The sequence below is a fragment of the Pogona vitticeps genome, chromosome 1 (genome assembly GCF_051106095.1).
Source record: "Pogona vitticeps strain Pit_001003342236 chromosome 1, PviZW2.1, whole genome shotgun sequence".
In the NCBI taxonomy this organism is placed as follows: Eukaryota; Metazoa; Chordata; class Lepidosauria; order Squamata; family Agamidae; genus Pogona; species Pogona vitticeps.
Genome location: NC_135783.1, coordinates 6418843 through 6433939, shown reverse-complemented (window position 1 = coordinate 6433939; position 15097 = coordinate 6418843). Strand labels below are relative to the sequence as shown.

At 48.8% G+C, this 15097-nt stretch overlaps 3 long non-coding RNA genes across 3 annotated transcripts in view; 2 read left to right on the top strand and 1 right to left on the bottom strand.

The window, feature by feature from the left end:
- Positions 1-15097, top strand: part of LOC144584822 (uncharacterized) — a 274399-nt gene that overhangs the window by 75090 nt on the left and 184212 nt on the right. The window lies entirely within an intron of this gene.
- LOC140703285 (uncharacterized) lies at positions 4532-10570 on the top strand. The gene is made up of 2 exons (XR_013539286.1): positions 4532-8788; positions 10053-10570. It is a non-coding gene; the product is annotated as an uncharacterized LOC140703285 (long non-coding RNA).
- Positions 12084-13163, bottom strand: LOC140703283 (uncharacterized). Its single transcript, XR_013539280.1, has 2 exons — positions 12862-13163; positions 12084-12257 (listed from the first exon to the last, which is right to left on the bottom strand). It is a non-coding gene; the product is annotated as an uncharacterized LOC140703283 (long non-coding RNA).

The window sequence follows — 15097 nt, the reverse complement described above, 5'->3', positions numbered from 1 at the left end:
GTCCTTTGGCCATCTCATGAGAAGAGAGGACTCCCTGGAAAACACCCTGATGTTGGGAAAGTGTGAAGGCAAGAGGAGACGGGGACGACACAGGACGAGATGGCCGGACAGTGTCACCAAAGTGACTGACATGGATTTGACCCAACTCCGCGAGGCAGTGGAAGAGAGGAGGGCCTGGCGTGCTCTGGTCCATGGGGTCACAAAGAGTCGGACATGACCAAACGACTAAACAGCAACAAATGCTTTCAAGCCCAATTCCTCCGTCTGGAAACATAAATAGCGCCACCTCCCGAGACAGTCTGTCTCCTGTGAGTAAGGAAACCAGAAAAATGGTTCAACACTTCCCTCTAGTGAGTTTCAGGATTAGCGCATGATGTCCAGTTTGGAACAGCCAAGTAAGGCCCTTAATGATCAGACATTCTGAAGGTCACTCATTCAGAGGGTCACCGTAAGTTGGAGGCCACCTGAGCCCATATTGATTTCCCAGGGACCAATCAGGAAATGAAGGCTTGCAGGAACAACGCAAGATATGGAGCTGGCTTTGGCAACCAGACCTCTTCCACCACTCAAGTAGCATTTCTAATCATGGTCTAAACCAGTGGTTCACAACCAGTGGCTCCCGAGATGTTCCTGGATAATAATTCCCAGAAATCCTGACCAGCACCGCTAGGGTGAAGGCTTCTGGGAGTTTTAGTGCAAGAATATCTGGGGACCCAATTGAATGGGACCCACTGGTTGGGACCCACTGGCCTCAACGGAACCCGAGAGACCCTTCTTTTCGTTGTTGTGGGTTTTTTGGGCTCTTTGGCCGTGTTCTGAAGGTTGTTCTTCCTAACGTTTCGCCAGTCTCTGTGGCCGGCATCTTCAGAGGACAGCACTCTGTGCTCTGGTGTAGTTGGCTTGGGAGTGCAGTATTTATGGCTGTGAGATACACCAGAGCACAGAGTGCTGTCCTCTGAAGATTCCAGCCACAGAGGCTGGTGAAACATTAGGAACAACCTTCAGAACACGGCCAAAGAGCCCGAAAAACCCACAACAACCATTAGATCCCGGCCGTGAAAGCCTTCGCAAATACCCTTCTTTTCCTTGAATTCCCAGATCTTCAGACTCCCATGTCCCCGAACGACCCTAACCCTCCGCTTGACGGAGTTCCATTCACCCGACTGCTCTTTCACCAAAGTGCTGAGAAAGTGAGTCCAAAGTTTTCAGAAAGTGTAGGAAAAGAGGGCTGGGGGAGGGGAAGAGAGAGATGCCGGAAGGCTGAAAACGGATGCCCTGCTCAAGAACATAAAGCCATGCTGAGGCAGGGCTGGCAGAAAGAGAAGCGGAAAAGGAGAGGAGACAGAATGCGATCAACCCTTCGCAGAGACAAGAACAGTGGGAAGGAGAGGAAACAGAAGCCCTGGAAGGAAATGCAAAAGGGGAGCTGAGGCAGCATCTTTGGAGCAGAGACATAGGAGCTGCTGAAGCTGCCCCAGTTCATTGTGTTTCCTTGCACAGGGAAGCACTGTGGAGACAAGCCGCGGAGGGGGTGCATGTGCGGGGAGAGAGGGGAGCACAGCAGGGTTATCCACGGCACTTTGCAAACCCTCTCCTTTGGGACCAGAGGCGCACAGCAGAAGAACTGAGCTCTCTTTCCAGCCTCTGACACTGATGCACTGATGTTCTGGATAAACTAGGACATGTTCCCCTATTTCTCTCTCTCTCTCTCTCTCTCTCTCTCACACACACACACACACACACACACACACACACACACACACACACATACACACACACACACACACACACACACACACACACACACACACACGATACCAGCCCCTGTAATAAGAAATGTCAGGCGTTGTGGGGAGCATGATGGGCTGGGGCAGGAGGACACCTTCTGCAGCCTCCTGAGTGTATGTGGACCCGATCCTGCGTGGTTCTCCTCCGGATGCCTCAGTGGCATTTCTGCACTAAAAGATGCCCTGAATCCACTTGCTCTAGATATTTTGCCTCTCTGAAATAGGGAAGCTGCTCTTCATGTTGTGTGGCTCGAACGTCTTCTCTTCTGAGATGAGAGAAACGAAAGTGGGCTTGGAGGGCGAGTTGGGGGGGCCCCCCCGATGAGAACAAACGGGACGTGGCCCTTAACCCGCTCTACCTGGAGAAGCATCATTGCTTAGGGATGCGGGCACTCCTTTTCAGCACACCTGGTGCACCTTAGGCATAAACAGTCCCCCCGGGAAGCGCCTGCCCCATGCGCCTCTGGATGGTCCCTGGGGGGCCAGTCTGGGCTGTGGATTCCCAAATGAATGGACAATGAATGGACAAATGCCACCCCCCTGAGAACTTTGTTTGGGGTGGGGGGCATTCACACGATCCCGCCCGGCTCTACTTCCCCCCCCTTAAGAAGTGAGGGGTTGGGGGTCTTGGTGCCCGGCCTTGGCCCACCTCTGCCCCCCTCCTTACCCCCCCAAGCAGGCTGTCCCAGTTCATTAGCAAACAGCAGCACATAAATTCTTCCCATTTAATTATCCTCTAAGCATCTTTCCTCCTGTACACTTGCACGTGTGAAGGGGTGGCTTTGGGGGAAAAGAGGGAAACGTCACGATTTTTTTAAAAAAAACAACAACATCCTTAACAGTTTTAAAATATCCTTGGCATTTATGAACAAGTCTAAAGATGCAGATTTTTAACTTTTTTTAAAAATTCCAAGTTCAATGGCTGAATAGCTCGGTGAGTTAGGGAATCTGGCTGAAGAGCCAGAAATTCAGAATTGGATTCTCTGCTGTGGATCCTGCGAGGACGGCCAGCCTCATATCTTAATCATCCCATTATATTGCATTTTGGCAGGAATCCTGAGCCTGTTGCAATAAGGAGAGAATCAACTCTATACCTCGAAACCTTGGAAAGTGTGGCCCTAAATCAGGACTGATGTGATGGCTCACAAATCATGATGGTTTATAATTAATCATTTCAAAAATTGTCCTGTTTCTCGCAAACTGCACATATTCAGCGCACATATGTGCATCTAGGTGAGAAAATTGGGGAAAGCCTCCACTTTCCAGGTTGTGATCCCTCTACCACTTCTTTCAGCCTTTCGCCCACGTCTTCCACTGGGCTCGATCCCCTCTTCACGACAGCCTGGCAGAGTAGGCTGTTCCGTGCCTGCCAAGCCTACGCAGCCCCTTCCTTGGGAAGGCAGCGGGGCCTCACTCTGAGTCAACAGGCTTAAAATAAAGCCGCCCGTGAACGGAGGAGGCAGGAGCGCAGGGCCGGGCCATTGGCAGCCCCCCCCCAAAGACTGCAGCCCTGGCGAGGGAGCCCTGCAGCTAGAAACCTAGCACCTCATGGGTGTGTGTGTGTGTGTGTGTGTGTGTGTGTGTGTGTGTGGCTTCCTTATTTTTCTTTGGTTTCCCACATGTACAGAGATCTCCCATGGACTGAACTTTGTGCTTGCGGTCCAAGCAATTCTTACCATGGGAAACGCGCGAGAGATGGGAGGCGAAGGGGTCCCCTTGCCACTGGGCTCAGCAGGCCTTTGGTGGGCCGGCAACTCCCCAACCTCTGAGCAGGCCCGGAGAGCTTTTGTGAGGATGATGGGTGGCCACCAGGCACCGCAGAGGGAAAGTTCCCCCACCTACCCCGCCAGAAGAATAAAAACCCTCTCCAGTTTGCTTAAGGGGAAAGGAAGGATCAGCAGAAAGACCTCCAGACCCTCAACCCCCACACACATCAACTGCATCCCTTTCAGAATTTAGACTGTAGCCCCCTTGGGGCAGGGACTGATTTTTCTTTCCACGGCATGGTGCTGAAAAGCCCCAACCCGACCCCCCACAATCTTCCCCCCCTCCAAAAGCGACCTCCGCTGCCTTGCAGAGCAGACCCTCCTTTCTCCCTTTTAAGCTCACAACACCCCTGCAAGGTGGGAATTGGGGAAAGTTCCTTTCTTTTTTCTGGCACACGCACCTCCCCTGAAGGCCAGCGCCGGGGGACTTTCTTCTTATCCTTATTTCTTTGGACTACATATTCTGGGAACTGGAGTCCAAAAAAAATGAAAGACACCCCCCCCCCAACCTTAATTGATCAATCCATCTTTAGAACTGCAGGGCTGGAAAGGATTCCATAGAGCCGGGAAGGGGAATCGAACCCCCAACCTCTGGCTCTCATTGATCAATCAAGAAGCTGATTAAAGACCTAAGAAAGGTGATCTGCAGGTCAGGCTTCCTATTCCTAACCGGATGCACGAACCACCGTCCCTCCAGCCTTCCCCCGCTTGAAAACCTGTCCCCCTGCCCCAAAAAGCCCCTTCCCCGCGGCCCCCACCCCTGGAGAGGCGTGCCTAGTGGAGAGCCCGCCCCTTGCTCCACCCCCTCCTCCTGAGCCCCCGCCCCTGCGCTCCGCCCGGCCGCATGAGCCATGAATGGGGCCCCGTTCATTCATGGCTCGCCCGCCTGGCCCCGCCCACGCGCCCGGAGGCGGGGGGGGGGAGGCTCGGCCATGCAGGGTAAGAAGGGGAGACACGCGTCGCGTTCGTTCCCATGTTCCTGGTTGTTTCCTTCTCTCCCCCCCCCCCGTCCTTGCTAGGGACTGGCTGCTTGAACCCCGATTGGTTACATTTGCTGCAGGAGAGAGGGCTGTTTTGGGGGAGGGGGGCCCTCGTTGCCCCCTCCCCGCAAAGACCTCCCGGGCCTGATCCTTTCTTTGTTTGCTGCATGATCTCCCCCCGCGGTCTCTGCACAGGATCTCCGGGGAAGAAGCGTGCTTCCCCCCCCCTGCCCAAACCAGTCCCTCCAGTATACTTCACCCCCCCCCCTTAAGATGCAGACACGACTGGACTAAATGTCAAGGGGAACCTTTACCTCTTCCCAGTATGGCATGGATTTTGCTACCTGCCCTGTAGGATGCCTATGAGCTACTGGAGGTACCTGGCAGGACACCTGAGAACGGCCCATCATCCTCGCTCATCCCGGGTTGGACATCTGAGGATGCTGACCCTAAGAGAGTCCTGGAGGGAGCAAACAAGGAAGTGCCCTCTTTTAGCAGTTGCTCCTCGTCTCTGAACTCAACTCTACTGGGTCCCTTCACGACCAGTCTTCAAGAGCCTTTTAGAAACCTCCCTGTTTCGGCAGGGCAAGGAGGCTGAGGTTGTATCTGATTTTATGAGTGTTGAGGTTTTGAGGATTGGGGAAGGCTAGACGCTTTGCTTCTTGCTTGCTGTTATTGTCTTTGTTATGAACTGCCCAGAGTGGCCTTTGGTGAGATGGGCAGCCCATTAATTGATTCCTATACTTGATAATTAATTAATATACTAGTGTCTGACGAAGTGGACCTGTCCATGAAAGCTCACATTAAAGAATATAAAAGTTTTTAAAGTGCTGCCACGTTTTTGTCTTTTTTTAACTTTTTATTTTTATTTGATTTCCACTTATAATGCTTACACAGACTAACGCGGCTACCCCTTCTATAACTCTTAATAGATGGCCAGGACCCTGTCAGAAAGAAGGTGGTGGCAACCCTAAAAGGGCACAAACATTGTAGGTAGACCTTCGTCAGAGACAGCAGCTTTGGGCCTCTGATTTCCATAGACAGTCGCTGTTCGATCCACACCACAGCCTCGCTTCCTTTCATCTGAGCCTCTCCCAAACCTTGGCCAGAATCTTGTTGCTTAGCATACTGCTCGCAGACTGTGGAACTCCCTGCCACTGGAAGCCAGCCTGGCCCCGTCTTTGCTGTCCTTCCACAAACAGACAAAGACCTTTCTCTTCAGGCAGGCTTTCCCTTATTGACTGGTGGCCTGAGCGGGTTTGGGGCTGCTGTGCTTAGTTAAAATAGTTCTTTAAAATGTCTTTTAGTATTGGTTTTACTTACCATTTTTAATAAAATACTTGTTTAAATCTTTCTTAAAGTTTTAAATATTTATATACTTACTCTTTTAACTTTTAAATATTGTCTTTTTTAATTATAAAGGAGAAAGATGGGTTAAAACACAATAAATAATAAATAATAAATAATGCTGCTTTTTTCAATGAGTATATAGACTGTTTTCAAAAGGATTCCCCCCCCCCTTTCGTTCTGATTTATTTGATGTAAGCAGGATGTGTTTGGAAGAAAGCAGTCTGAAAACATGAATATGGATGGATACATTCCTGATGTCACTGACAAGAGTTCTGGGCCGGTGGTTATGGAAACTGGCATAAGGAGAGTCTTTATGGAAAGTAATGTGACAAGTTGCTTTTCCAGCATTGCAGTCAATAATGAGGATGGGTTAATTTTCAAACCCATTGTTGTTATTTAGTAGTTTAGTCATGTTTGACTCTTCATGACCCCATGGACCAGAGCACGCCAGGCCCTCCTGTCTTCCAGTGCCTCCCGGAGTTTGGTCAAATTCATGTTGGATGCTTCAATGCAGCAATCATGAAACCTAGTAACAGGTAAAGACGTGGGCTTAAAAAGTAATCTAGCTCTAGATCCAGGAGAGGGATACGAATGGGCCGGCAACGTGATTTCCTAAAGAACTGTGGATCTGGGATCTGTGATTTGCTCACAAATCCCTGGTTTTCACCTTCCGATCTTCAAGAACGAGGTGATGCTGACTTAGAAAGCCAAGATCTGAAGCACAGTCTCTGGTGGTTAGGATTTTTCTTTTAATATTTTCAATGTTTTCAGACTATGGATAAGTGAATCAGTGGATACTGATCCCATGGATAAGAGGAATCCTACTGTATTTACTGGTTTTTCCAGTAGCGATGTATGGAAGTGAGAGCTGGATGATAAAGAAGGCTCACCACCAAAGAATTAATGCTTTCCAATTGTGGTGCTGGAGGAGACTCTTGAGAGTCCCCTGGACTGCAAGGAGAACAAACCTATCCGTTCTGAAGGAAATCAACCCTGAGTGCTCACTGGAATGATGGAATCATAAGCTGAGGCTCCAATCCTTTGGCCATCTTATGAGAAGAGAAGACTCCCTGGAAAAGAGGCTCTGGAGCCAGAGGTTGGGAGTTCGATTCCCCTGTGGTGCCTCCTTGACAGCGGCTGGACCGGATGATCTACAGGGTCCCTTCTAGCTCTGCAGTTCTAAGATGATGATGTCAAGGAGCTGCTAATGGTACATTTGTAAGACTCTGCATTTTATCTTCTCACACATAGCCAAACATGCACACTGAAGGAGGGAGGGGTTGAGCGTGAGCGAGAACACAAGGGAATATCAGCTGGCCTTGCTTTGTCTGGGAAGCCATCCCAGTGGACGTCAACCCTGAAGTCCTTCGGGCTGAGGATCTGGGCTGGCCCTCTCGTTAGGCAGAGCGAGGCAGCTGCCCTCAGCTAGCGGTGAAACATCTGGGAGGTTCTCAAAGACGACAGCCCGGGTGAGCTGGCAGGTCCCCCTGGTCATCCCTTCTTCTTAGAGAAAGGCAGCTGAGAATCAGATCCAAGAGTCCCATCCGCTGTGTTCTGCAGCTGGTTCAGTTCTATATGGAACTTTCCAGATCTACGTCAAGAGGGGAGCCATGCCGTGGGAAGGGAGCGTCACACCACGAGAGAGGAAAGGCACTCCTTTTTCCGGCTCAGGCAGGAGCAGACCTTGGACCACCCAAAACTCAGACAAAAGGTTCTCTTGTTGAGAATTGTTGGAGTCTTTACAACCTCACATGCTGCCTGCAGCGGGTGTGGCTGGGATGGACCTTTCTAAGATGGACTGTCTGCTAATCTGTCCAGCCCTAACGAACCATTCCTTCTTGCCTCCAAGTTCAATGAGAGCTCTGAGTTCAATATAGTCTGCTGGAAGCCTTCAATTTGTTCATTTGATCTGTTCACAACTGTAAGTAAAGAAACATTTTTATTCTTTCTCTTCCAAATGCTTCTGAGTGACTTGTTGAGACCTTACCTTCTACCTAATGAGAAAGGGGTGGACTATATGAGGAACTTGGAGCTATTCTCTATTCTGTGAGTCTCTGGACTTATAGTGCTTAATGAAAAGGAATGGTGCCAGAAATTCACAACTCTGCAGAGTTACCAACCAAAGCAGAGCTTGTCTTAGTGGGGCAGAATTCTAACCAGTTATAAAGCTCCTTTATACACTTTATAACTGGCTGAATAACTCTGAGAATTAGGTACAGGAGGTTGGAAGTCGGATTCCCACACAGGGCCTTCCAGGAGAAGAAGAAACATCATCGCAGAGCAATGCCAGAAGGAGGGAAGGCTAAATGTCTTCTGAGTATTTTATACCTTGATCTGGAAACCACTTTGGAGGACTTTATTCCTAAAAGACCCTGGGAAGGGCTGGACCTGAAACTAAACTAGAACTGGCTCGACGGCACATAATAACGGAGTGTGAAGTTGCTTTACGGTATACACAATCCTAGGTCTGATTTGAAAAGAGGGTACAAGCTTTTTAAACAAACAAACAAACAGAGACATGAAATGCATTCACAGAGTGTGTATCTGTGAACAGTTTGTGCGACCAGTGGAGGAAATGAATGGAAACAATGGAACATTCCAGATAGGTCATCTGACTGGCTTTGGCCAATAGGGAGAAAGATCTTTTTCCGTTGGCCCTGCTGTTTCCGTTGGGAAGACAACGGGATTTCTCTTCTATGTGGACGCTGGTGAATGGACACCGTGAGTCGAATGCGTGGCAACCGACCCATTTCTGCTCCTTTCCCATGAGCTGTCCAGCAGCTAATCCTCTTCCCCGCCTTTATAGGTTTATTGCAGTTCGTCGCCATCCCGGTTCAGTTCCCAGCAATGAAGCGCCGAGCAGGATTACTTGCGGCTCTTTTTGCCACCCTCCTCATCTCTTTGGGTAAGGGGCATGGAGGGGGCCATGGGTCCTCGGCACCTGGAAAGACCCACTTACAAGTAACTGATTACTTGTTATTAATTCCCCTTTGCAAAAATTAAGGCTTCGGTATATGAAACTGTTGCTATGAGACAGAGTCATATATTTTACAGTGTACCAATTCCAGCTGCATATTAAAAGAGCCTCGTGGCACAGTGGTTAAAACGCTGTACTGCAGCTAAAACTGTGCTCACGACCTGGGGTTCAAATCCCAGGTAGCCGGCTCAAAGTTGACTCAGTCTTCTATCCTTCCAAGGTCGGTAAAATGAGTACACAGCTTGCTGGGGGGGGCAATGTGTCGCCTGTATAATTGTAAACTGCCCGGAGAGTGCTTGTAGCGCTGTGGGGCGGTATATAAGTCCCAAAAAAAAAAAAAAACTGCCCAGAATGTGGCAATACAAATGGGGTGATATAGAAATTGAAATACATACATACATACATACATACATACATACATACAGACAGACAGACAGACAGACAGACAGACAGACAGACAGACAGACAGACAGACAGACAGACAGACATGCTTCAGTAGTTAAAGGAAGATGGGTTCATTACTTGTGTATCTTGTACCACGGGCCATTGTGATTTTTAAAAGTTCCTAAGTAACTAGTAATTATTACTGAGTAAATTCTGTAGGTAACTAGTAATTGGTTGTTGTGGGTTTTTCGGGCTCTTTGGCCGTGTTCTGAAGGTTGTTCTTCCTGACGTTTCACCAGTCTCTGTGGCCGGCATCTTCAGAGGACAGCACTCTGTGCTCTGGTGTAGTTTGCTTGGGAGTGGAGTATTTATGGCTGTAAGACAGGCTTTTGTCCTATTCAGGAGATGGGTGATTAGTGTGTCTTGTTGTGGGTGTATTATTGTGATAAGGAGAAGAGATGATCTGTCACTGTGATTGATGGGTGTCATTAACTAGTAATTGTTATTAAGTAATTGTTCTAGTTACTAAGTAATTGCTCCAGCTAGAAAACCAAGAAAACAAGGAATTACTTTTAAAGATGTACAGTATATCACAGAAGTGAGTACACCCCCTCACATTTCATAAATATTTTAGTATATCTTTGTAAGGAAATGGAAGGAAGCTGGGAATTGTAGTTATACTAAAATGGAGTCTGTTATGATGAATCACGAGAGGAATTTCCTCACCTCTACCTCTTATATGTCTTTGGTGGAGGATGAGTGATTGTGAATTTCATTTTTAAAATGTTTTAATCTTTTTTTTTTTTAGGACATGGCTTGAATTTATCCGCCCGGCTCTGCTGGCAACGAGGAGGCCAGTGCTGCAGCAGTCCCTGTGTTGACAACGAAGTTGAGATCAGCACCTGTTACCAGGAGCGACTGAAGTGTTGCCGAGAAAAGACTTCTGAGGAGACACACAACAACAGGCGTCCTGTGTGACTTTGGAGGGGGGGGTCCCGAGCCATCCTGGTCTTCAACCTCCATTTCACAAAAGATACGTCCTATGCATTCATCCTTTGCGTTGTGATTCAGGGAGGAAATCACAAACTGGGGTTTGGACCTAAATCCAGCTTAATCAAACATCAATAGAATCTCTCTCACGGTTCTGTCCATTGCACACGCAGACCTTCTGACTTCCGATTACTATAGGACTGAGGCCATGAGTGTTTCCAGCTCGGGATGTCTCAAGATATAAAATCAATTGTGATAAAAGAAAAGGCATGCACCAAGCAGAGAAACCAAATACAGGTTTCTTAATAAAAGTCCCAACATGTCTTGGTCTGGTAAGACGAAGCCACACCGTGAGTTTATCCCACCCACGATGAGGCCACACTAAATGTCACATCTTTCCCAATTTGCTACCCAAGTCCCTTCAGGTCAAGAGGGGCCCGTTCCCAACCAGACCCCCACACCCCTCCCATTTAAACGAGAAGGCTTCAAAAGAAGGGTTTGACTCAGAATGGTCCCTTCTGCCCTCCAGGGTTGGTGGTGGGCAACATTGCTAGGTTTTTGAGACCACCAAACACCCCTCACTGTCGTCGTCATGCGCCATGAAATTGGAACGGACTCATAACAAACCTAAATAGGGCTCCCAGGGTACGGGACGTGTTTAGGAAATGGCTCGATCTTGAGAAGAAGGCGGATGAGAGATCGATTAGCGTTTTCCTTTGATCTGTATTCCTGCTGTTAGCAGGGGGCTGGACTGGATGGCCTTAGAAGCCCCTTCCATCATTCTAGGATTCTATAAAACACATGTGAAACCCTAGAAAAGGGTGACGGGATTGAGAGGCTGAACTTTGCACAACTTCCAGTGAATGTCGAAGCAAGAGTGTCCCTGCTTATGGGAGGCAAATATTTATTTTGAAGCTTTGGGCAAATGCGTCTTCTAACTCTTGTACACTAGAGCATGAGCTAATTTCTCAGGAGGACTAATCCTACGCAGGGCAGGATATTGAGCTGTTGAAGGCAACCGGCTGCTTCTTACAGAGTCGTGGTGCTGAAATACAGCTAGGCTCCCCTTCCAGGGCAGAACCAGAGATTCAGAGACCCTGCATTTACTCTTGCTCTGGTTGCTGGGAAGACTATTTGAATGGAACTGGGGTTTGGTCTCGAAGAAGGGCAGGCACACCCGTGACCCCCTCGCAAGTGAGAAGCACCCCTCCCTGTACCCTAAATGCTCGGCAGAGCTCAGCTTCTAGGCTCAGTGGGGTGGAGCGGTCAATCCCACCGGTCTCCAAGGAAAGAGGCAGCCGTTCAGTGAGTTGGGCAAGGAGCCCAGGGCCAGAGGTTGCCAAATGAGGTGCAAACGGGCCCATTGGGGAGGATCACCCAGCTTCTGTCAGGAAGCCAGGTTGGGGAAGGGCTGCAAAAGTGAGGAGCGGTGGGGAATGGGCTGAGGAAACATGGCCAGTGGTTTGCTTCTGGATGAGAGGGTTGTTAACTCAGGCCCCTCATCCTGTTAGGCACAGCTGACCCAGGTGGGCGGCCAGCAGTTAGGCTGATCATGGGAAGCCCGTCCTGCCTTTGAAGGCCTGCTAGAGGAGAATGATTGATTGATTGATTGATTTCCCACCTTTCACCTTGAAAAGGGCCCAAGGCGGCTCACAATAATGGAAGACAATGCTTAACGTGGAAACCCATGAGTATGCAACAGGGGTTCCCATCCTTAAAAGACGATATTTAAAAATGACAATCATTGAATAAGGAAGTGGAATACTTTTGCCTGTTAATGTTAACAGGCAAAATTACGGCAAAAATCAATAAGGACACAAATATATCTAAGAAAAGACAAGAGAGGAGATTCATTCAACAAAGTTTTATTAACAATAACAGGGTTTTTCTTAACAATAACTTCTACAGGGACAGCATAACTTGGATTAAAGGTAGAACTGGCCCATAACATAGGTAAAGGATTTATATCCGGCTCCTAATGGCATGTCTTTCCTAACGGTATGTTTGCATCCTCCCGTGATCCCTGTTGAGAGAAATAATTCCTTTTTTGTTTTGTATTTGAACTTTTAAACCGCTTAGAGTAATGCATGCACTAATGGGGTGGTATATACATCAAAGGAAGGAAGGAAGGAAGGAAGGAAGGAAGGAAGGAAGGAAGGAAGGAAGGAAGGAAGGAAGGAAGGAAGGAAGGAAGGAAGGAAGGAAGGAAGGAAGGAAGGAAGGAAGGAAGGAAGGAAGGAAGGAAGGAAGGAAGGAAGGAAGGAAGGAAGGAAGGAAGGAAGGAAGGAAGGAAGGAAAGGGAGGGAGGGAGGGAGGGAGGGAGAGAGAGAGAGAGAGGGAGAAAAGAAAGAAAAGAGGAAGGAAAGAAGGAATAAAAGAAAGAAAGGGAGGGAGGGAGGGAAGGAGGAAGAAAGGAAGGAAGGAAAAGAAAGGAAGGAAGGAAGGCTATCTGAAAGGAAATAATTCCCAGAGCAAAAACAGGAGGAAAGTAGGGAAAGATCCACGTTCAGGTCGGACCACCTCACCTGTATTGTGGCCCTTAAGGGATGTGCTGACTTTCTCCATTGCTTCTGTTGCCAAAGGAGACAGTGGTCTCCTCCGTAGGTGCTGTTGGACTCGCTGCTTACCTGATGAGTACTAGTTCCTCCTTAGGGGGTCCCCGGGAAAGCTGCTTCACCACAGGACGGGCGACAAACATCATAGTTGGGTAATGGCAGCTTCATGTCTTCTGCAGCGATGCCTATGATGGCCTCGGTGGCCTTGTTGTGGAGGTCCACAGGCTTGCCGTTCTTTGTGACCTGAGAAGAGAGTTGACACCAAGCACAACTCTGGGAAGGGTCAAATGAGATGGGAGAAGCTCTTGTAGAACAGAGTGGGGGTGGACTCGATGATCCACAGATTTGGTAGGAGGAAACAGCCAGTCAGCTTACCGAGGCAAGACAGAAATTATTTATCATCAATAATCATGAAGAGAGAAAATTTTTGCAGAAATGACCTAAACGGCAGCCCTCTAAGGGCTGCGGCCCTCTAAGGGCAACGGCCCCTTCCTGTGAGCTCACCTGATCGCCTTGAGTGAGGTCTGGCTTCTTTCATGGCTCTCAAAACTTTCAGTCATTTCCTTCAGGAGCCAGTCGCTGAAAGTCCTGGCGTCACCTTCCTCCATCAATCCCCGCTCCTCGGCAGTATATTCATGAATATCGGAGATTTCATTTTCCTCCTGCACTCCTGAACTCTGAAGCTCCTCCTGGAGTCCAAGGCAAGACAGAAATTATTTATCATCAATAATCATGAAGAGAGAAATTTTTTGCAGAAATGACCTAAACGGCAGCCCTCTAAGGGCTGCGGCCCTCTAAGGGCAACGGCCCCTTCCTGTGAGCTCACCTGATCGCCTTGAGTGAGGTCTGGCTTCTTTCATGGCTCTCAAAACTTTCAGCCATTTCCTTCAGGAGCCAGTCGCTGAAAGTCCTGGCGTCGCCTTCCTCCATCAATCCCCGCTCCTCGGCAGTATATTCATGAATATCGGAGATTTCATTTTCCTCCTGCACTCCTGAACTCTGAAGCTCCTCCTGGAGTCCAAGGCAAGACAGAAATTATTTATCATCAATAATCATGAAGAGAGAAATTTTTTGCAGAAATGACCTAAACGGCAGCCCTCTAAGGGCTGCGGCCCTCTAAGGGCAACAGCCCCTTCCTCTGAGCTCACCTGATCGCCTTGAGTGAGGTCTGGCTTCTTTCATGGCTCTCAAAACTTTCAGCCATTTCCTTCAGGAGCCAGTCGCTGAAAGTCCTGGCGTCGCCTTCCTCCATCAATCCCCGCTCCTCGGCAGTATATTCATGAATATCGGAGATTTCATTTTCCTCCTGCACTCCTGAACTCTGAAGCTCCTCCTGGAGTCCAAGGCAAGACAGAAATTATTTATCATCAATAATCATGAAGAGAGAAAATTTTTGCAGAAATGACCTAAACGGCAGCCCTCTAAGGGCTGCGGCCCTCTAAGGGCAAGGGCCCCTTCCTGTGAGCTCACCTGATCGCCTTGAGTGAGGTCTGGCTTCTTTCATGGCTCTCAAAACTTTCAGCCATTTCCTTCAGGAGCCAGTCGCTGAAAGTCCTGGCATCGCCTTCCTCCATCAATCCCCGCTCCTCGGCAGTATATTCATGAATATCGGAGATTTCATTTTCCTCCTGCACTCCTGAACTCTGAAGCTCCTCCTGGAGTCCAAGGCAAGACAGAAATTATTTATCATCAATAATCATGAAGAGAGAAAATTTTTGCAGAAATGACCTAAACGGCAGCCCTCTAAGGGCTGCGGCCCTCTAAGGGCAACGGCCCCTTCCTCTGAGTTCACCTGATCGCCTTGAGTGAGGTCTGGCTTCTTTCATGGCTCTCAAAACTTTCAGCCATTTCCTTCAGGAGCCAGTCGCTGAAAGTCCTGGCGTCGCCTTCCTCCATCAATCCCCGCTCCTCGGCAGTATATTCATGAATATCGGAGATTTCATTTTCCTCCTGCACTCCTGAACTCTGAAGCTCCTCCTGGAGTCCAAGGCAAGACAGAAATTATTTATCATCAATAATCATGAAGAGAGAAAATTTTTGCAGAAATGACCTAAACGGCAGCCCTCTAAGGGCTGCGGCCCTCTAAGGGCAACAGCCCCTTCCTCTGAGCTCACCTGATCGCCTTGAGTGAGGTCTGGCTTCTTTCATGGCTCTCAAAACTTTCAGCCATTTCCTTCAGGAGCCAGTCGCTGAAAGTCCTGGCGTCGCCTTCCTCCATCAATCCCCGCTCCTCGGCAGTATATTCATGAATATCGGAGATTTCATTTTCCTCCTGCACTCCTGAACTCTGAAGCTCCTCCTGGAGTCC